The sequence below is a fragment of the Fringilla coelebs genome (assembly GCF_963513975.1).
Source record: "Fringilla coelebs genome assembly, chromosome: 6".
Taxonomy (NCBI): Eukaryota; Metazoa; Chordata; class Aves; order Passeriformes; family Fringillidae; genus Fringilla; species Fringilla coelebs.
The window spans coordinates 41,024,773-41,047,017 of NC_140034.1; positions in this window are offsets into that span (position 1 = coordinate 41,024,773).

Genomic DNA, 22,245 nt, shown 5'->3' on the forward strand with positions numbered 1-22,245 from the left:
CCATGTCACCCCCGAGGCCCCTCTGGAGCTGCCAGGGGTTCCAGCTGCCTCCTGCTCTAGCATGCTTCTCTAGCACCAGAGCATATTTCTCCATATGAAACAGACTTGCAGAGCTGTAGTGCCCCAGACTTCCCCAAGTACAGTAAGTATATGCTTGGCCCCTGTTAGTTCAGGCACTTCAGGAAGGGCACCAAGACTAATATGGGAAATGGAAGGGAAAGCTGATATGGAAATACTTCAGGATATCTCAATAAAGAGCACAACAACAGGATTACATAGACTCAACAAAGGTCAGAGCAAGGGAACTTTCCTTGGGTATTAAGACACAAAACAAACCCCGATGAAGCTGGTGAAGCAATGCAAGAGGCTCCTGGAGAAGCTGTGAATTCACCATTATTGAAGATATTCAGCAAACAGACAAACATGACCCTGAGTGGCTTTGCAGTTGGTCTTGCTTTGAGTGGATGGAAGGACCAGGTGACCGTCAGAGATCTCTTTCAGTCCAAATTAAAACAATGGTGTTTGATCAGAAGCTACCATTAAGAATTGGAATCAAACAGGAGCTTGAGAATGGCTATTCACAGTACTTAGGAAGAGAACTGTAATCAGGGGGACAAATCAAATGCAGAACGATTTGGAAATATTCTGTTATTAAAATGAACTTGATCAAATAGCTTTTATGGAAATCACAGGCCAGTCAAATGTCTGACATTCCTGATATTGCTGGATGCACCCAGAATGAGAAAGCCAGACTGAGGAGAAACTCTTTCTCCACCTCCAAGAGACGTCTTTCCTGCCCACCACGCTTTGCACATTGCAGAGGTGAGAGCACGGATCTGCCCTAGGAAGAGGCAGTGCTGACAGGTTCTGGCAGGCAGGAGTGACCTCTCCTGGAGACTGCCAGCCCGGTAGCCCTGCTCCAGGGACAACAGGAGCCCAGCCACAGGCTATGGTTGCCTCTGTTTGGCCAGAGTGCAAGAGAGAGGCCCCCTGACAAATCTCTGCAGGTAACCCAGTGTCAGCCCCCAAGACACACTTACAGTAGACACCCAGCATAACATTGTCAGCCTGCAGAGAAACACATCTTTGGAAAGCACCACCTCTGTTTTGTATTTGGCATGAGCAGGATTACCTGATAATAAAGTGCTCTCTATTTCCTCCATAAGTACAGTTCTTTAAAATATATTTTGTATCAAATCTACTTAATCTGAAGGGCCTATTCCAGTTAACCTGTCTTTGGAACAGGGTGAAAAGCAGAAAGGTGACTGTAGAGAACAGTGACATTTATTAAAAATAGTGAGCTAATTAGTCACAATTATATAATTACAGAAAAATTGGAGTTGGAAGGGACTTCTGGAAGTCACCTCATCCAAGCTGCTGCACAAACTAGTGTGATTAGGTGGTGAGGTTGTTCAGGGACTTGTCTGGTTCAGTTTTAGTATCTGCAAAGACAAAAATTCCACTTTCTCTCTAGGAAAGGTGCTTATCTTTTTATGGGATCAGGTCTTATTAAAACACAGTCCCATATTTGGTGACATCACTAGTTTTTCTAATGTAGATAACTCTGTCAGTACATTTATGCCAGGAGTAATTTTACAGCCTCACTTGACATTGCCATATGAAAACAGCAATCCACAGCACCAGTATCGCTCATGGAAAGCAGGTAGCATTAACTGTGATGCAAAAAGGGTGAGCTTGGAAAGACAAGGAGCATGCTCAGATGTACAGGCTCACCTAAAAGCCTGTCCAACATGACAAATTAAGTTGTACATTATGGTAGTTAATGCATTCAAATTTGGATCAGTCATATGGTAGTAAAGGATGGTGAGGGTTACATGGATACAGTGCAAGACACAAAATAGCACGTCCATAAGGGATGGTTAAAATCTGACTCTACTCAAGGGTCATGGTACATGGTAAAACATGATCCTATTGCTAGAACAAATGTAATTCTGGCCATAAAAGCACAAAATTATCCTGCAATAGCAGAGATGTGGCATTATCTTAGTACGCATTGCTGTTGAAACAGCAGCGGAAACTACTCTGCTATATCAAAAGAGAATGTGTAGTTTTATGTCAGTGTCCACAGTTTAAAAACAACACAGAAATGGTCAAGAGTTCAGGGAAGAGCTTCAAGAAAGATACAGCATCTGGAAAACATACTTCTAGCAAGAATCTTAAGAAGGTCAACCCAAGTTTACCCAACAGAAGGTCAAAGATGATTTGTAATTACCAGCACCAGAAGAAATTATAATAAATAAGTTTTTTAATCAGATAGAGAAAAAAACCCAGGAATATCATTTGATGCAGTGGTTAGAAGCCAAGCAAATTCAGAGGAACTATAGGGAGCACTGTTTAACAAAAGCCATTAACTATTAGAACCATTTACATAGGAATGGGATAAGCTTCCACAGTTTGAGACCTTGAACTGAAGGCAAAACAGCCTTTTTTCAAAGATACAGTGCATCTCAAGAAATGTTGGAGCAGAAATTATTGGGTGAGATTTATTGTCAGAACAGATAATCATAAAGGTCCCTCTGGTCTTAAAAATATGAAAAATGCCCAGGAAGAACAGAAAATACCTCTGAAAGCACTGAAATACATCTGAACAAATTGTGCTGTGTTATGAAAGAGATTTTAATTACTATTAGAAGTTGCAAAAGAACATGAAATCTTTTTGAAAGCCACAATTTCTTTAATAAATATTAAAAATCCAGTGAGTAAATCCTTCACAGAACTGCCAACAACCAAAGAAAGAGGAAGGATGTCTGTAGAAAACAAAGACGAGGCCACAGAAGTATTCCTTTCCTGCAGAATCTGAGTGTAAATGTAGATTAATTTTGGTAATTTAGAGCAACACCTGGCCTATTACTTTAAACAAATAAGGCAGAGTTTTGTACTCTCAGAAAATCAAACACAGAAAACAAAGGAAGGTGTAAAAATTACAGCCCAGAGATTGCTCAGTGTTGTTGAGTTTGCTCTGCCCAGTTTTTGAAAGCTGGCCTCGTGCCCTGTGTTTTTGTATATTTGCAGAGGATTTGTGGGTGCAGAATACCACCAAACCAGCCACTGTGTGCTGGTGCCAGTGACAATGTGCAGTTGCAGGCTGCAAGGGAGACTCATGCTCTGGCAGAGGATTGCCTGGGAAGTGCTGTTTTGATGTGAAACCAGATGGCGTTTCAGTGGTGTTTTGCTTTGAGATTTCTGGGTTTGCTCAAATCCAGGAAACTCAGGAGGAGGGAAACCATAAGCAGATGAAAACATACCCAGCTAACAAACAGAGTTTGCACGAGCTCCCCTGTGCACAGTCTGGGGAGAAATGCAACCCTGGCCTTTCCCCCTGGAGCCTCACTGGGACCCAGCACACGGAGCCATGCCGTGAGCGAGGACACGCGGACAGTGGGAGACCTACAAACCCAGCTCCTTGGGCAGATGGGAAAGGAAACAGGAACTCAAAACAGAATAATGCTTTACAGAAGATTTTTTTTTTTCTAAAATAAATCCCCAAACCACCAGCTGGTTCTCATTTCAGTCTACAGATGAATAGATTTCGAGCAGAAAAGCAGCAACAGATGCCTTGGTGCTGCTCTGCAGGAAGCAGAGAGGCAATTATGCACATGGAACTCGCCCCTGGGATTTACAACCCAGGAGGCTGTGCCATGCCAAGCTGGCCCACAGCCTGAGAGCTGCACCTTGCCAATGCCTACTGCTGTTGCTCTTCCAGCCCTAGGTGCATCCCTCTGGGGCATCACAAGGCATGCCTGTGCTCTGGGAGCTGGAATAAAGTCTGTCCTTTCCTTTCACATCCTCAGAACTGCTCGTGAGCTGGGAAAGTGTGGAGGGAGGCACAAGAAGAGGTCTGGGACAGACAAGGCAAGACTTTCACAGGTGTCCCAGGAAAGAGGATGGGGCCTGTCCTGAGCTCTCAATGGTCTTTAGGCAACAGAAAACAAAGATGATCTGCCAGTTTCAGGTTTGCCTACTGAAGTCCCCATGGTTTTTCACTACTTAGAGGCAAGGGAGAAGAGCTGAGAGCCACAGCCTTTCAGGAAGCATATCACTTCCCTCCATGTGCACCTCACTCTGTGTGAGAAAGCCCCTTGAAACCAACTCCACACAGGCCCTGAGAGCCTCTCTGCTTGGTCTGCAAAACTGTTTGCCCACAAGGGTTCAAGTTGCAGCAAGTGATACTCAGGAGCCCTGGGACACAGTCCAGCCACCCAAAGTCAAGCCCCCCACCTGGGCCTGACCATCTCTCACACCCCCATCCCTCCTCAGCCATAGGGCTGTACCTGATAGAGCAGCAGCCTGGGCAGCTTCAGCCATAAAGCCAGCAGTGGGAGTCCAGTAGGTAGGGAATGGGCTTTGCAAGGGGGCTGCCCATTTCCTGCGCTTCCAAGGACCACCCTCGTGCCAAGATGGGCAGCAGGAGGCTGGAGCTACTTTCATGGCTTTTACAGGGTGAATCCTCTCTCCAAGGCCATGTATATAAGGAATGGATTATATTGGGATGGATTAGTTCAAGCTGAGCCTTGAGGAGGAGGCAGCAGGTTGGGTTGATGTTGGGACGAGACACACATGTGTGTGCTGCTGAGGCAGCCTCAGAACGGCCTGGCCCACCATTCCTGCTCCCCAGGGCTCCTCCTGGGGCAGCTGGCTGCAGGTGTGCTGCAGGGTTGTTTGGTACCTGCTGGAGCTGGGCCAAATGAGAAACAATATGGGTGGGGATTAGCACAGCAGCATCACTGTCTCTTCTGAGGGTGGGGTGCAGTGTGTATTCCAGCCATTCCCATCCGTGCCACGGTCAGCATCCTTCAGTGCTAAGCCTACATCATGAGCCCCTGGGATGGACTCAATGTCAATTTGTATATAAAACAAACAGACAGCACATACATGCTTTGTATAAACAGATACTGGAGTGAGGAACTCTGCCACAGTTAGCATTTCTGCAGGTCACCCCGAGTCCTTGTTATGATTGCAAAGGGCTTTTCAAGTGCAGCTCTTCCCGTCCAGGAGCGTGCGTGTGAGCCCTCGGTGCCGCGTCGCGCACAGACGCGTCGCTGTGTCCGCACTGCTCCAGAACTACACGCCTGCATTCACCTCGGGCTCTCTCCTGATCAACAATATTCCAAAAGCCAGAACACTTTTCGAGTTTGGCGAGCAACCCAGACTTGCTAGTTACTGTCTCATCAGCTTGTTGTGACAAATCGAGAGGATTGATTGGCTTTCTGTGGTCCTGGAAAAGCTGCCTACGATTTCCTTCAGACTAAACAGTCCAGTTTCTCTGACTGTTCCTGCCACCTTACAGCCACCTGGCACAGAGAGCTGACAGCCCTGGTGAGGGAAAGGGCCACAGAGGAACACAAGACCAGCAGGCAGTAATTCTTGCACTTGTTTAGAGCTGGGCTAAAAATAGAGGTTCTTGAACCCGTTTCACCATAAAAAGCCTGCATAATTCAGACAACTTTTACCAGTAAATTGCAGCTACAAAGGAACAACCCCGCAGCCTTAAAAGGTCTCTGGAAGCCCATCCAAAACAGTGTTCTGTCCAAGGGTCCTTTACTAGAGGGCGGTGGAGGACAGGGTGGGAACTCAGATGCTAAAGACAGCTCTGGCCTGTCGGGAAAGGAGCAAACTTTGCCCCCTGTCTCTGGTGTGTGCCTGCCACCAGGACAGCATGTCCAAGTGTTCTGAACTCAAAGCAGGAAGCAGCCCTTTGCTTACTCATTTCTGCATTGCCACCCCCAGAATATGCGCACACTGTGTCCTGCCTCTGCCCTGGGAGCTGACTTTAAGGGGACTCTGGGAAATGAGGAGGAATCTTTGCTTACCATGCTGCAATGAAAGCCTTTTATGATAAGTTCTACCCCGTGTTTATATAATTATCCAAAGACAAAACCAAACATTAAGTACATTTTCAAAAAAACCTAAACAAATATAACCCCCAGATACACAGACCTTGCTCCCTCATTGCTCAGGTAAGAGCTCCCCTTGGTTTCTGCAGCACTGTGAGTGTAAGGAGCTGGTACTATCCACCAGTCTCCTGCCTTCAAGTGTCATTTCTGGTTTCCCCTCCTTTTATTCCTTAAGCCCCTGCTTGCTTCCTCTTTCCTTCTCACAGTCTACCTTCAGCATTTCCTCAACACAAAATGAAGCCCGTGACCTTCTGCAGATGGTGTAGTCAAATATGAACTGTCAGAGCTCATCCCTTCTCATTTGGCCTATAAAGATTTCCCCACAAGTATTCAGTTTTATTTCATCAGCTATCACTTTTAGATGCTCAGGGATGCAAACTTTCTTTTAATTCTAAATGCTAAACCCTCTATTTAAATTCAATGTGCCTCTGAATGCCCCCTCACTAGGTGAGGAGCAGCACCTATCCCTGAAAATGCAGGGGAGAGAATTCAGCTGAGCCAAGATGAAAAAGGTGGGTTTATTCCCTGGTTGAAAGCACTGTAGAACTTTTAGTAGTCCCAAGGATGCCCAAGCTTTACTATATAACACATATATCAAAGCTGACTTCCATGAAAAATCTGCATCAGGGTAAATCCATCTTTGTCATGAGTAGGAATAGCTGTGACAAGGCAGTTGGCACTTCAGGCTCTGAATTCAGGAGTGCATGAGTGGAAGGACATCTGTGACTCAAACCTGTTGGTAAGATCATAAAATGTCCTTTCCAGCTTTCCATGCAACTATTTGGACTGCTGTCTGACACTCCTGGCACCAGCCCTCCCTGAGAGGGGGATGCTTTCATCTGTATTTGCACGGGGCAATTTATTGAGCGATTAAATCAGCAGCAGCTCCCACAAGGCTCCAGCTGGCACAACAAGTAAAGCACCAAGGCAGGAAGCAGCCAAGAATGTGGGGCAGTGATCCAGGAGCAGCTGCCTTCTCCATGGGACTTCAGGTGCTATTCCCACTGTCAGCAGAGAGGTCTCTGACGTGTCCTGGGCACGCTGTCGTGGCGCAGGGCCTGGAGTCATGCAAGCAAAAATGCTGCTGGGGTTTCCCATTTAGGCCTGCAGCATCATCAGAGAGATGGGTGAACTTACAGATGGCAGACCCAATTTTTCCATTAAAGATCCACCTAGAAGTAATGGGGGAAGCCCAGGCAGGGAAAACAAGCATGGTGACATTCAGCAAAACTCCTCCACTTTCATGATAAATTAATTAGTCTGGAGGCAGCGAGCAGAAGCATCCTCAGCTTGCTGCAGCAGTGAGTCATCCCCTACTCTTTCCACTGTTTAAAGACTGCCCTGCTCAACAGCCAAATGCATCTTTGGAAACAGAGTGAAACAGAATTGACATGAGCTAGTAGGTAAGGGCTCTCTTATACAATCAAGTTAGAGTAGTATTTAATAGGAAAATTTTAACTGCTCTACTGGTGTTGAGAGGATGACACACACCTGGTAAGTCAGGTTTATTGGCATTTTCCAGGCAACAAATGACAGGTCACGAGACCCTGACAGTGCATGGGTGGAGGTCAACAGTAGCCACAAGGATTGTCTAGTCAGCCTTCAAACTTGACATAATTAGAAATATGATCTGTCTGCTCACCTCCGGCCAAGTCTTCTTTCCTCTCACAGTGAAATAGAATAGGGAGAAAAAGATTGGCTAATATTCCTTGAAGGCTTGTTTGCATCTACACATTAACATGACTGATGCTACCAGGTTCTGCTGCTACCGGGCTTTACCCTCTCAAATAATAAATAAACAAGAAACTAGCAACATTGTGAAAATTCCCATGTTGTCCGGAAATGTTTATTGTGACTGTCAAAACATACAAACACATATTTTGCACATTGTAAAATATGTAACTGGGTCTCAGGTCAGGAGAGGGAGAAAAGTGGATCTGTACCATTGTGCTCTTGCTTAAATGCAACAATTCCCCCCATCACAGCAAAGAATTTATTATTATGATGCTGACGCAGGGCCAGGATCATGCATCCAAAACGGTTTCAGGTATCACAGACTCAACAGGCTTTTTGCATGGTACTGTTCATGAACCCCTTCTGATCTGCATTTCAGATGCCTGGTTTTGAATACAAGAGATATAAATAGATCAAGGCCAGATCAAGTGGTCTTCAAAGTCACTATAACAAATGCTGGAGGACAGCAACACACCATGAATGTAGCAATATTTTCCTAAATTTCTCCTATGGCAATCCCTATCAGACCCCAAGATCTCTCATGTTACCCCCCAGCCCTCTCTCGGGGCTTTCTTCTTTTCAGGGGAAGTCAGGCAGTAGGTCACCATACATATTATGCCTAAGACATGTTATAATTGATTTAGAATCGATGGAAGATGACAGCCCCAGAGTCCAGGACAGAGCACTAAGGCAAGCTGCCCAGGTACTGCCTGGTATCAAAATTTCTCCAGGGAAAGGAGGCATTTATTCTTTTAAATAATTCATCATTCAAGCTTCAGCCTGCTCCAGGTTTCCTTCCCTGGGAATGCCAATTAATGCTCAATATGGCATTTTCTAAAATATAACTTTGAACAGTCTATAAACTTGGCAAAGATGGTGAACTCAGCGGAGACCACGGGGTGGCCATGAGATGATATCAGCAAGGATTTTTGAACACAATTAGCTAGGGTCGTGTTCTAAGCAGTGACTCAGAAATGAGTGACTCTCTAACCTTTTTGCCAACCTTGCTTCTTTGCCTCCTAATGATTGCTAAATTGAATCTGAAGCAACCCCACTGATGACAGGAGCAAGAGCTCTGATTCCTGGGAACAAGTGTTGATGACAGAGGAATGGCTGGTTTAGTAAAGCACTGGTTCCTGGGCTCTGCTCCATCAGATGAAAGTTTGCTTATTATGTTCCCAAAATCCCTTGGGCAGGAGAACATGCAGTAGAAGCACACTCAGTCTATTTTTCAGAGACTTGCCCCTCCAGGCTGTCAAAGATCTGAAGGAGCTGGCAACCAGCCCACACTTATTCTGATAAATGCTATTTGCAAATAAAAATGGATTAAAATAGCCTCTGAATGCTTGTCTGAAGGGGAACAAGCAGTCTTCTTCAGAGATGCCATTAGCAGGAAGATGTGGAGAGGGCTATTCTGAGGGCTGTTTGTTTTTTGGCTTTCACCCCACTTTGTCATTTGCCCTGGCCAAATATAAAGAATAAGGAAATTATAATTAGCACATGGGGCACTGTCGATGGGAGCAGCAAACAGGCCATGGCCAAAATTCAAACTCTGGTCTCCTCTGCTTCTTCATCCATTCCTCCCCCCATTACATGGACCCAGGGAAACTGAGCTTTGGCCACTGTGTTCACCAGACAGCATGGATTCTCCATTTACCACAAAAGGGTGATATATCAGGAATTAGGCACTGGCCATCTTTTTGGCCTGCCTGATCCTGCTCTTAGTCTTGTGGATACCCAAATATTCCCTTCACAGCTATCTGGAAGTGAGAGAAGTGCAGAAGTTTGAAGGGAGAAGTTTTAAGGGGGGTTAACAGAAGGAAAGTGCCAATTTCCCATTACATTTTTAATCACTAAATAGCCATATACAATTAAATGGTCAAACTGGGAGGAAGAGATGAGCTGATGCTATGAGAAGATAGGTGCACAGTGAAAAATGAAATTGATCCTTTGGTCCTAGAAGACAAGCTGGTAGGTCAGGATTTCCAAAAAAAGCTCATCCTACTTCTGTAAGATGGTAGCTGACAACAGCGGTGGGAGCTTTGCCATCACTACACTGGGAGCAGAGTGAGTCTCTTGGCCTGATATCCACCACAAATTCAGGAGCTTTTGCTGTTTCCAGAGATAGCTGTTGCAGCTCAGCTCTCCAAATTAATCCTTCTCAGAAGGGACAACCCCACCAAATCCCAGACATGACCAAATAGAGGAAGATGGGGATCCTGTCTCCATCTGATTAGCTGGTTGGTCTGCATGCCCACCTCCTCAGCACCATGAGGCATCCCTGGCCAGCAGACCAGACGCCCATTTCAGTCTCAGCACGCTGCTTGTTTCTTCTTTTCTTCTTCCCAGCTTCCTGGGGGTCAGTGTACCTCATCAGACATCACAGGTCACAGGCAGAGCAATATATTTTGGCTTCATGGTGAGGTGTGATACACTCTGCCTCCTAGAATAATCCCAGTTTTGTGCCCCTATGGCTGCCAGGACCTAGGACACTGGGTTTGCTCTTAATCATGCACATCCTGTTCCTGCAGCACCTCAAAGCTGTTGCAGGTTTTATCCTCCATGCTCTAGGTCTGAAGTTAGTTTGCAATGAATGCACTGTGTGCACGGAGTGCTCAGTGATCTGGGCTGGGAGGGATGCAGGAGTCAGGCAGGAAATCCTGGTTGTCCCCTTCCACACATCAGGGTATCCCACTCAATGGCAATTCTTCTTTAAGGTACACTCAACAGCTTTGCTGTCTTTCCCTGTTTTCCACAGGCTCCAGACTCTTCCTAGGCTACAGGAATCAGTAGTAAGCCTACATTCCCAGCCTTTTCTTCTCCTAGTTGATATTCTGGTAATCATGAAGCCATGAAGGAAAAATTCAGTTGTAGCTGATACTGATATTCAAGCCAAGGTGCCAAGATTACTACTGCTTAATAGCAATAGCCTCCTGCCTCCATGTGAATATATTTTTGCATTGAAATACTTATGCTTTACATATTTATTAGTTAATTACAAATAAGAAATTAGAAAATTAATTCCATGTAAGTAATGAATCATAAATTAATGTATTTTCCCTTAAAAGCATCATGAGTAACTGTTAGGAACTTCTGAGAACTTACTGTGTGTTTCATACATCTTCACAATCCTTACCTTCCTCCTCCACTTATTTGCTGACATGATTCTGTGCACAGACTTCCTTTTGGTATAGATTTGCAGCTCGTGGGTCTTTGCACTGGAGTTCACAACACTCTGCTCCACTGACTGATCTACTAGGATTCTTCCAGTCTTCCTGCTTAGAGATCCCACATTAACCCCTGGATAAAGACTGAGAAAGACAAAATGCCATTACTTTTCTGTTGCATTTTAGTTAACAGGAATAAATTTACAAAGACTCATGGTTCATAAAAGGAATAAATGGAACCGTTTTTTTCTAAACCTCTTTGTCTCCCTCTGATATGAAACTACTGGAAAATCATGTTGATGCATCAGTTGATGCATTTCCCCTCTCTCTTCCCAGCCTACCAAGAATACTGGAATCCCATTTTAATGCTCTTTCTTTCCATAACAGGAAGTGTGGAAAGTGTATTAGAAGCAAAAGGAGAGGTATTTGCCAGACCAGAGGCTTCCAGGAGCCAAGACAGTGAGAAAAAATCCTGAACTAGCATAAGATTTACAGTCAAATTGCCAGAGCTGGGACTCAGAGCTGGGTTAGGGTGACACGAGTTACCATGAGTAACCAGCCACGCACACAGGACGAGCCAAGACCATTGCAAGGCAAATGAAATTCAGCTTAGCCTGTGATGAAAGGCAGTAAGTTGATCTACTCATCCTGGGCTGCAGCACGTACTCAGACAGCTGCCCCTGCTCAGCAGCTGCACTGGGACTTGCAATGGCATGGCAAAGCCAGGGAGCATGGGAGCCCTTCAGGACCCAGAGCCCTTCAAAGCACACTGTCCCTTAGGGATGTCTTTGTCACAGGGACCCAAGCACGCAACAGAAGCAGGAGACATGGCCACAGGACACTCTGCTGCACCTTCCCAGAGCAGGCTGAGCGTGCACTCCTCAAAGAGGTGCCCTGAGAGCCAAAGGGCTTGTAGCAGCAGGCAGAGCATGCAGCCAGGGGCAAGGGCTGTCACTGCAAGGGGAGTCACTGCCCCCAGTCTTTGGTCCCTTTGGGCCCTCTCACACATCACCTTCACCCCTTTCCCATACCCCCAGCCAAGCAGGCTGCAGGTTTCCCTTTATGAAACTTAGGTTAGCCACCTCCTGTCCCCATGCAGCCAGATTAAATAGCAGCAGTGACATCAGCTGTGCTGCAAACACCTCCAAAGATGTCTGCTTTAGGAAGATGGAAAGCCAATGCAGAATCTCCAAAAATTGCCCCGGTCTGCAGACCAGCAGCAGCACTTCATTCATTGCTACCATGATGGCTCCAGGAAATGTTTGAAGCAAGACAGGAGCCGTCACACTGCAGCACCAATGGCATCATGTACTGGCACTACATAAGCGGGATGCACTCCTTGATCCTATCAACTGCAAGAGAAAGCAAAGCTCAGCCCTAGAGAGGACAGAACTGTGTGTACCTGGTACAGCAGGAGAGACTTACAGCGATGGGATAAGTGTCCTGCAGTATCCAATTCTCCTCGATATTCCCCCCATGCCCACAGCTGGCTCTGGAACAGTTGAGCTGCTGGGCTTTCATTTTACAGAGTGGTTGACTCTGAATGCTAAAAATTGTCCTGGAGACATTCTCACCTGAAATGTTAAAGGGTGTTTTAGTACAAGTGCCCACCTCACTTTTTGCTCACATCAGGGCACAGTACTGGGGAATGCCCCACAGCAAAGTTTTTTACCCTGTTCCCCCACTTTGATCCCAGGGCTGACAGACCTCATTGGCCTCACAGGGCTTTTTGTGGCAAGAAGACAGGGCTAGAAACTGGTGGCAAGAAATACACTGCAAGGGATATATTTTGAGCTGGGCTAAAAATAGAGCTCTGACCCTGCTTGTTTATATATAGCAAGATCTATATGTGCTCTTGCTGGCAGTAAGTCAGTGTAGGGGCAAAGACATCCCTGCAATGCACCCCCCATTCTGCTGAAAGAGCAAAAGTGCTGGGTGCAGCTCGAAGGTGGCTCCAAAGCAGTGTCTCCCAAGGGCAGAGGGGCAGCCAGCCTGGCTGCCCATGGGCAGAGGTGGTAGCTCCTGGTGTGAAACAGCCCTGAAAATATCTTCTTCTCCAGGACATCAGATGGGACAAATCCACAACGAGGGGGAGCACCACCAGCTCAGCACTGCAGCTGGAGGGGTCTGCAGCACCCTTCTGCACAGGACTTGCATGGCCTCCTCCGAGGCACCTTGAGAGAAGCTGCAGAGTGAGAAAGAAGGCACAGTGCTGTAATGGGGAAGGTGTAGAGCTTGCATCAGGGGTGCAAACTTCAAGTGCAAGACTTCTGGTTTGTGGCTAACATCTGGGCTGCAGAAGAACAAACCCTTTCCTTTCGCACCACTGCACCCAAACACTCACACTCCAGTCTGGCACTTCATCCAGACCCATGTGCCTTGGGCTTTTATCATGATAGCTCAAGACAGGTTCATTAGTATCTTTAAATCCCAGTCTTTGTAGAAGATATTCAGTTTCTGCTCAGAAAAAACCACCATATTTCTGGTCCTACTTTAGAAAAGTATTTGAGTCTCTTGAACTGTAGTTGAAAACAAGGAGAAGAAACCAAAATTAATACTTTGTTTAGTCTCAAAACTTTTTCTGCACATAATTCCTATTTTTCACAGCCTGAAGCCACAGCTGAGCAGGCAGGGGCAAATGGGGCTGATTGCCTGAGTCCTCTATGCAAAGGGAAGCAGGTGTCTGATCCTGTTACATCAGGACATCGCTCTGCTGAGCCTGTATGGAAAGAGTAATCCTCTCTCTTGCCTTAGGCCTCTTGAGTCCTCCTTGTGCCCATGGTATTAAACACACCAGAGGAATTGCTTTCAAAACCCAACAGGACTATAAATATCAGAGAGCAATGCAAAGCCCTGTACCCATTCTCAATACCACATCTCCCATAAGATGTGGACAGGGGTTCCACTGTCTCCTCTGCCTACACTTCCCTCCAGGATGTGGTGGAGTCAGGTTTAATCCCAGAGCCAAATCAGGCAGAGTAAGGGATGGACACAACTCTTCATTTCTGTCCCACCAAAGGGTAGCGCTCTGTCTGCTGGGTGCAGGACAAAGTAACACAAAAATGCCAGTGCTTGTTGACATTTATCTGAGGCCTATTCTAGGAGACCTGGTCTGACTACAATTATGGGGTCAAGCCAGTCTGAGACTTCAGAGAGTGTGTTGTGCAGAAAACCAGAAACTTCATCATCGTCATTAGCTGAGCACGTGGGTTTAAGGTGGAATGACTGTGACACTTAAATGTTAGGTACAGAATCCCAAAGACACAATGGGTCCCTTTTGGATTTAGTCCTTCAGGACTAGCAGGTGCTGACTTTGGGGTGGATGTTCAGCCTTAGCTTTGCCCTCTGAGATCTGGCAGGACAACTATTCAATATATGGTATTAACATGACTAACTCCAGTGCCTGCACAAAGCATACAACTGAATGGCAAATGCATTAATGAAACAAAAAGGGAAATGTATTAAAGAAGAAATACAGAAACAATATTAACACAAATTGATAAAAAATACTGAATTAAATTAATAAATAACAGCTCCTGGAGTAATCTGGTTCTCGGATCCTGTGTTCTGAGGCTATGCCCTAAATAACAAACCTGCTCAGAGCTGAGCACACTGGAGGGTCTCACGCTTGCAGTGTGGCTTCAGCACAGCCCTGCCAGCCAGTCCAGGGAAGAGGCACTCTTTCTTTGACAGCTGTCTGTCAAAGAAGTCAAAGAAGTCTGTGGCAGCCCCAAGGCCACAGTAAAAGCTTCTGCCACGGCACACACAACTGCTGCAGCCTCAGGTGCCTCATGGTCAGGGGTAGGGGAGCTTGCCTGCATAAGACAGAGTACCTCCCTAAAGTACAATTACCCTTGGTGGGTTATACAATACAGACAGATGGCTTTCTTACCTGAAGGCTGTACTGCTTCATGGATAGATCCATCCTGTCTGGGCTTGGATGTCCTGCCACACCAGCCCAGAGAAAATCCCTTCTGCTGCGAGCCAGTCCCCCCTGCGGAGTGCAACGTGCTTCAATCCACATCGCTTCCCTTCGAAATATCAGCACCTCCTGGGAGCTGTTTCCTGCCCAGGAGATAAGTGCTGGTTCAGACTCGTGGCAGAATTACATCCAGCCCCAACCTGGTTCATGCCCTGCAGACAGGATGCTGATGAGCATAAAGTGCCTACAAGACTATGGCCAGGCTCTTGGGAAAAGAAGCAGGCAGCTAAGGAGAGGGAGCTGTGCTTCCCACTCCTGCAGAGACTTTGGAAGAATCACAAATAAAATGCTAGCCTCATTCCTCACCTCATTGCAAAATCCTCTCTGCTGACCCCTTGTTAGAAGCAGAAGTCTCAAGCAAGGCCCTAGTGAGAAGCAGCAGCCTTAGGTGTGCCATGCAATGCCCCAGCTGTATTTCAAAAGCCAGTATTTGATTTTATTGCTAAAGAAACAAGGATATGTGGTTCCCACAGCATGAGGAGCATTTTGTTCTTTCCACTGATCAATAACCCAAGACTGAGCAGAAACCCCTCTTCTAAAAGCCTTTTTGGATCCCTCTTTTCTGGAACTCGATATGTAAGGAGCTGAGCATTTTGTCTCCAGGGAACATTGTACAGAGGGAGAGCTGCTGGTTGTTAAACAACAAATCCAGTTCACTGGAACACACAGAAAGGATTAACAGGCACCATTTATCTCTTGGATTTTATTTGGTGTCTTCTTGTCCCAGCTAACAGCAAAAGAAACCTGACCTCAGCTCAGATATAGCCCTGCAGAAAGTGTGGAGAGCACGAAGTGGGGCTCAAAGCAGGCTCAGTGGTGTAACCAAGGGCAAAACAGGTCACAGTGGACACTTCTGGATGTGTATTACCATGCTGCCCATCTACACAGTGAGCCTCCCAGAGCCCAACCTGCCCTGCCCAGTTCTTCCACTGCTATCAGACATCAGCTTCTTTCACAGTGTCACCTGTGGTTTTCCTAGGATACAGAGCAGTACCTGTTTCCACAGCTTCTCACAGATTCAGCATTGCTGTGCATCAAGGGTCAACAAAGATGCCCCCAGTGTCCAAGCCTGTGTAGCATTCACCCCTGTTTTCTTCCAATCTCACACTATTTTCCTGCCACATTTAGCCTTCCTGAAGACAGAATGGAACAGACAGTTCTGACACCTTCATACTGCCTCCAGCAAGAATCCTTCCCAAAAAGCTGAAGTTTTATGGAACAAATAGCACTTACCTCACCTGACCATTCCAACCTTAAATGTTTGAGCACCTGTGGTCAGAACCCCAAATTACCATAAGATAATGCTGTTCTGATTTCATTGTGCAGGTGAGAAGTGGAGTAGTACATGATTAGGATAAGGGCAATATATTTGAGGTTTCTGCTCTTTATTTTCCCTCTCAAAAGCCTTAAATGCTCATGCCTTCAACTTTCCTTCAAGGAAATTTGCTCCTATTAACAGCCCCCTGCATGCTCAGTCTTGTCCTTGCCTTGCTAGTTGTGTCTCTGCTTCAGCATGTACATAAAGTATGAGAAACCTGGGGTGAAACCTTGCCTCAGAGGCCTGCTGTGAGAGTGGCTGTGCAAGACAAGAGGAGCCCTAAGCTCCTGCCTCATCCTCAATGTGCTGATAGATATATACCATGATGGAGCTGAGCCAGCAGGAGCCCAGCCCACTCTGTGCCTTAGCAAAACCCACCAGAACCCCTCAGTTTACTCATGGTCATCTCAAACTCCCAGGGCAAGAGAAGACCCCAGAAATTTCTCCCCCAGCCCAAAAAGGTATGAAATCAAAGCCTTAGATTAAGTCCTTGTGAGAGTGCTGCTAAAACACAATGAGCATGATCCAAGAGCAAGCAGTCATAATTGGAGGGCTATTTGTTCTCTTTGTATGGTTTTCATTTTCAAGGATCAAGAAATAAATCCCTTCTCAGTAAGCCAAGGGCTGATTTTGACTTGGCAGAAACGCCTCCTTGTGCCACCACCATTATCAGCACCCCCTTTCCCCTCTGGTTATCCCTCCACCACTAGCCAGCTAATATCCAGTGCTAATTACAGAATCATAGAATCAGCTAGGTTGAGGAAAACCTTTGAGATCATCAAAGGCAACCTATGACCTAACACCACCTTGTCAATTAAATCATGGCACTAAGTACCACATCCAGTCTTTCCTTAAACACCTCCAGGTACAATGCCTCCACCACATCCCTGGGCATCCCATTCCAATGCCCAAACACCCCTTCTGTGAAAAACTTCTTACTGATGTCCTTGTTCCTAACAAGAGGATACATACACAGTATTCAGAAGCCAGGAAACCAGAGGCTATCCCACCTCTAAAATCCCAGTGGTATTTCAGTTTGAGGTCTGTACACAGGCCATCCCTAAGAGCCACGGCCACTCCTGAACCATGGACAGTGCCAGAGGCTGCAGATTCCTCCCCATGGATAGGTTTTCCTTGCCATGCATAGTTCTGGCCCTCAGGTGTGCAACAGGTGTTGGAGTTTGCACATGGCTTTCTGTGTGCTGCACAGGGCACCTCTGGGCTTCTGGATTTCCAGGTGGAGGCACATGGAAATGTGTGCAGGGCATGCACTGAGCGCACACATTTCTGGATGGCACACAGAGCTGTGTGTGTGGCTCAGGTAAGCATTGATGCAACAGCTTTCTCTGCAGCTCAGTCTGGCCACAGCAGCCCCAGACTGCAAGGAGTCTTTGTCTTCAGCTGGCAGCTCTGGCTTTGGCAGGGGCCAGATGAATCCTCTCCAGCAGCACAGCCATCCGGCAGCAAAACTGGGCTGGAGGCTGCTTCTCTCATGGAGCTGCTTGTGCTGCTCATCTTCTGCTGCACACAAAAGCCACCTCAGGGTACTCTCTGTACTCTTTGGAAGACAAACCCTATGCCATGAGGACACATTTTGCATCCAGCGTACACGTGTAGCACCAGGGTACAAACAAAGCTGTGGGTTTGTGTTTGTGCTCTCAAGCGGGAGTGCATGGGATGTGCTGGGTTTGTGTTCCAGTATCTGGAGATGGTGGATAAAACAAGAGGGCCTTGTGGTAGGTTGTAACCCTTGTTTTCCAAGGTGTGGGCTTGTGTGGGTGTTTAGGTGTGTTTGCAGGTGACTGAAGGATCTCCAAGGAGCTGTAAGAGCAGCTGGGGCTGGCACAGTATTAATCATGCTAGAAAAGCTACACAAAGGGCTCAGAGCTCTTCCTGAGCTTTCATCAGGTTAAAGCATCCACAAGGGCAGGCAGGGCTGAGGCATGCTGAGCATAGGTGTCTGCATGGGACAGCTTTACCCAGAGCTGTGTCCCCATGGCTCATGGGCGAGCAGCAGCACCCCCAGGACAGAAGAGTGTCTGTGCCTGTGCTGCAGCTTCTCCCAGGGTCACACACAGCCTCCCGCAACACATCAGCTCCTCCTGCCTTTTGCTACAGCAAGGGAGCCCTACAGCTTTCCTAGCAGAGCAGCATTGAATAAAAAGCCTCCACAGTGGTTTTTTCTAAAGTCTGAAGGTTCTGACAGAGACACACGAACAGTTTTACAGCAGCAATTGCAAAGGTTACCTCAGCCCACTGTCTCTGCTGATGTGCGGCAGCAGCTTTTCCTTCCAGCCCTCTGCCTTCTCACCAGGCTCTCTTTGCCAGACCTGAAATCAGCAGTGGCTTGAAGAGTTAGAGGCAAGAGCAATTCCCCCCTGAAAATTGCTGTCTCTCAGGTGAAACAAACAAAAGCAGAACATTTTGAGAATTTAACATCTTCTGCCATTTGGGCATCTCCAGCTGCCCTTTTTCCCAAGTGACTCCCCACCCCCACCCCGAAATGGTCCACCACTTCCCCCATGCCAGCAACCTTTTTGGCAGCACTGCCTTAGGAGGCTTGCACTGCCCCAGGTGGGGAATGGGATGCCCTCATCCACTGCAGCCAAGAGAAGGGCAGCGTCAGGCCACAGAGCTGTGCCCCCCAGGAGGCACTGCTGCAGTACAGGCACAATTAGATTTTTCCAGTATTAATCAAAATCAGGCATTTAAGCTGGGTAAAAAAAAAAAAATCAAGACAGCAGAAAAAAAATATACAAGCAATTTCCTGGCCAAAGAAAAAGAAATAAACTCCACAACATTTTGAGGGGAAATATTTACCTACTAATATTTACCTACCTACCTATTTTTATTTAATTCTGTGTGCTGTGGCAGTAAGAGATAGGATGGGAGCTCTCCATCATGCATCAAGTGTGACATAGAGGTTTTTTCAGGCACACACAAGGTGAAGCACATGGAAGGCCTGATTCTGGCTGAGGCTGCATCATGGGAACTGTGAAAGGAGGCTGGGGATGAAGGGAGAAGCCTCATCCCTCTCCAGGGCACAGGCATCCCTGACCCATTCTGCCCATGTGATGCTCCCATCTCATTAGCTGGAAGCTGTTGGCCAAAGCATCTGCTGGCCAGGACACTGCTGTGAGAGCTGCTTTCAGATCAGTGCCACCAGCAAGCAGAGGGAGGTGGTAAAAATAACCCCTGCTTGAAGAGCCATGATGTACTTACAAGCTGCTGAGAAGGAGGCTGAGCCTGATGTGCTGTCCCACTTGAGCAGGCATCAGGCTGAGAGAGAGAGAGCAAAATGGAAAAAGTGAATCTGCTGGGGTACAGAGACAAGCAGTCTCTGGGCTGTAAATCAGAGCTGAGAGCACAGGGAAGACAGGGGAGAAGCAGGCAGGCAGAGCAAACACTAAGCAGAGTTACAGCTTTCCGTGAAGTTTGTTCATTTTGGGATGATGGCAAAAGAGAGCAGAACACTCTGCAATGGATGGGGCACACGGCTGTGGGACGAGGTGCTCAGCTCTCCAGTCCCAGCACTGCATCCTCAGGACAGGTTATACTCTGCTAGGAACATTGACAGACCAGAGCTTTACAAAACAAAATGTACTTGGGAAAAGCTGTGCTGAGAATTGTGTCAACCGTATCTGTGTTTTGAGGAACACACAGCTGAAAGAGGTAGCTTTCTGTGGGCTGGGCAGCATTGACTCCTTTAACAGCCTCAAACTGGTGTTTCACAGGGACACAATGGCAGAAGGTGCAAGAAAATAGTCCCCAAAGATCCTGAGTCTTGTCCTCCTTTCCCTGCCAATATGCAGGGAATAACTGGGACAGCCCAGGAGGAGCTTGGATTACAGATCCCAGGGAAGCCCAGAGGAGCCAGCCTGCTGCAGTCTGGCCTGGTGGGTTTTCCTTACAGACCTCGGGTCCAGCATTGTCTTAGGAGGTTCACAGAGGACAAGGCAGCATGTTGAAGGCTTCAGATCACAGAAGCCTGAGTTGGATTTGATGATCCTGTTGTGTCCCTTCCAAATCAGCATATCCTATTATTCTATGATTCTATAAGCCTTAAGGATGGGCAGGATCCAGAGGACTACTTAGAGCCTGTGGATGGGCAAGGGAGCTATGGACACTTCTTTGCTTTAACAGCATCTGGTGTGTTTAAAACCTGAACAGTATTTAAAAAAAAAAAAAAAAAAAAAGCCTGAAGGCCCTGTCAGAGAAGTGCAAACAGCCCCTGCAGGAAGCCAACATGACCTCCCAGCTCCAGGGGTTTCCACAAGGAATTCTGCTCCTGCCCATGGTGCGCCAGAGACAAATGCAAACAGCAGCCTTTCTCTTCAGCCTGCCTCCCACTCAGATGGCCCCGACCCTCTGAGACTGTAAATCAGTTCTAAAATGCAAGGAAACCACAGGCACAGGTCTCCTGGGGAAGCTGAGCAAGGAAGGGACATGGAAAGCTCTGAGCAAAAGGGTCCAATAGGTTCAGCAACACAAGGACCTTCTCCAGATTTTCACTGTCCTGGTCAAGCCTAGCAGATAAGAAGCAGGAAATACGTCAAGCCAAGCTACAGAGATCAGCCAAGACCTTCACACGTGTGTGAGTTTGTTTGTGCAGGAAGCAGGGGCATCACACAGTGATAAGGGCATTCAGCCCATAGCACATGAGCTAAGAATGTACTTGATAAAAATAGGCACTGCACATTTGGCAGGGAAAAACATAATCCTGGCTTTTCACGTACAATCCCAGTCTACCTGTTATTATTGTCTGGGCTCCAGCAGCAAACCCTGAGCCAAATTCTGGGATGATTTATTCCTCACTCAGTATCACTCCATTTATTGAGTGGAGTTACTTAGTCATTGCAAAATTTGGCCCACTTATTTTATTTGGACATCTATTTAATGTTTTTAATCTTACCTCTGAAATGTTAACCCTGCAGCTTATGAAAATAACCATTTTCTCTAGCAGGACCAACATGGCATTTGGAAAAAAACCATATGCTAGCGCTCAAATTCTGCTTTATTTAGATATGTTCTGGAGGTGGTGCTGATGCGCACTTGTAGATCAGTCTCCAAGTGCCTACGCAGGAATTAAACACAGCACAGGAGATAAAGCTCAAGTCCATAGGGACACAGACATGGCAGAACAAGAACATAAATCTGTGCTTTCCTCACATAAATCTGGATTTCCAGTCGCTTTAAACAGACAAACCTGCCAACACAAACACACAAATGCACACACTGGGCACGGCATCACCGCGGGGGCAGCGAGGAGCAGCCCAGGGTCAGGCAGCCTCTCGCTTCAGCCCACCCGTGGTGGTGCCCTGCCAGCTGGGGGGTCAGTGCAGTCAGCCTTGGGGGGTCTTGGCTCCTCACTAAACTTTCCCTCAGTTTTGGGTGTAACACAGCGTTTGTGCAGCAAACACCACAGCCTTGAACACTTCCTTCCGTGGCAGGTACCTATAATGCCCTCGGAGGGACCATGCCAGCACTAGGTCCCTGCTGGATTCCTGCTGGATTCCTGGAGCTGTGCAGGCAAGGAGCTCTTGCTTCACCACAGCCATGAAAAACCCCTCAGCCAAGAGTTTTCCACCACCACTGGGGGAGCATTGGCAGGCGATCGGCACCCTGACCTGCCCTTGCTCTGCCCAGACAGACAGACAGACAGACGGCTGTGGGTACCACACAGGATGGGCCAGGCAGATGGACTTCCCCTGGAGAAGTGCAGGCACAGCTGGGCAGCAGCTCAGGGGTGTCCAGAGGCTGCTGCCATTTGGATAAACGTCCCTCATCCCAGTTGTAATTGTGGCCGTGGGCAGAGGCTGCAGGGAAGCCCTAGGACGTCACTCAGGGGTACCCGCTTGGCTTTTGGACACCAGGGCTTTGGAGAGCCTCTGTCCCCCATCCCCATGTGATCACTCTGCATAAACCTGCCTCCTAGGAACCTGCCTAACTGCATTTTGAGTGGGCTGATCTTTCTGGTGTCTCTGAAAGTGAATTTTGGCATTCTGTTACTCACTGTGCAAAAGAAGTATTTCTTTTTGTTTGTCCCATTATTCATTGCACAAAAGAAATACTTCCTTTTGATTGTCCTAAACCTGCTGTCCAATAACTTATACACTGCTCCAGCTTTTG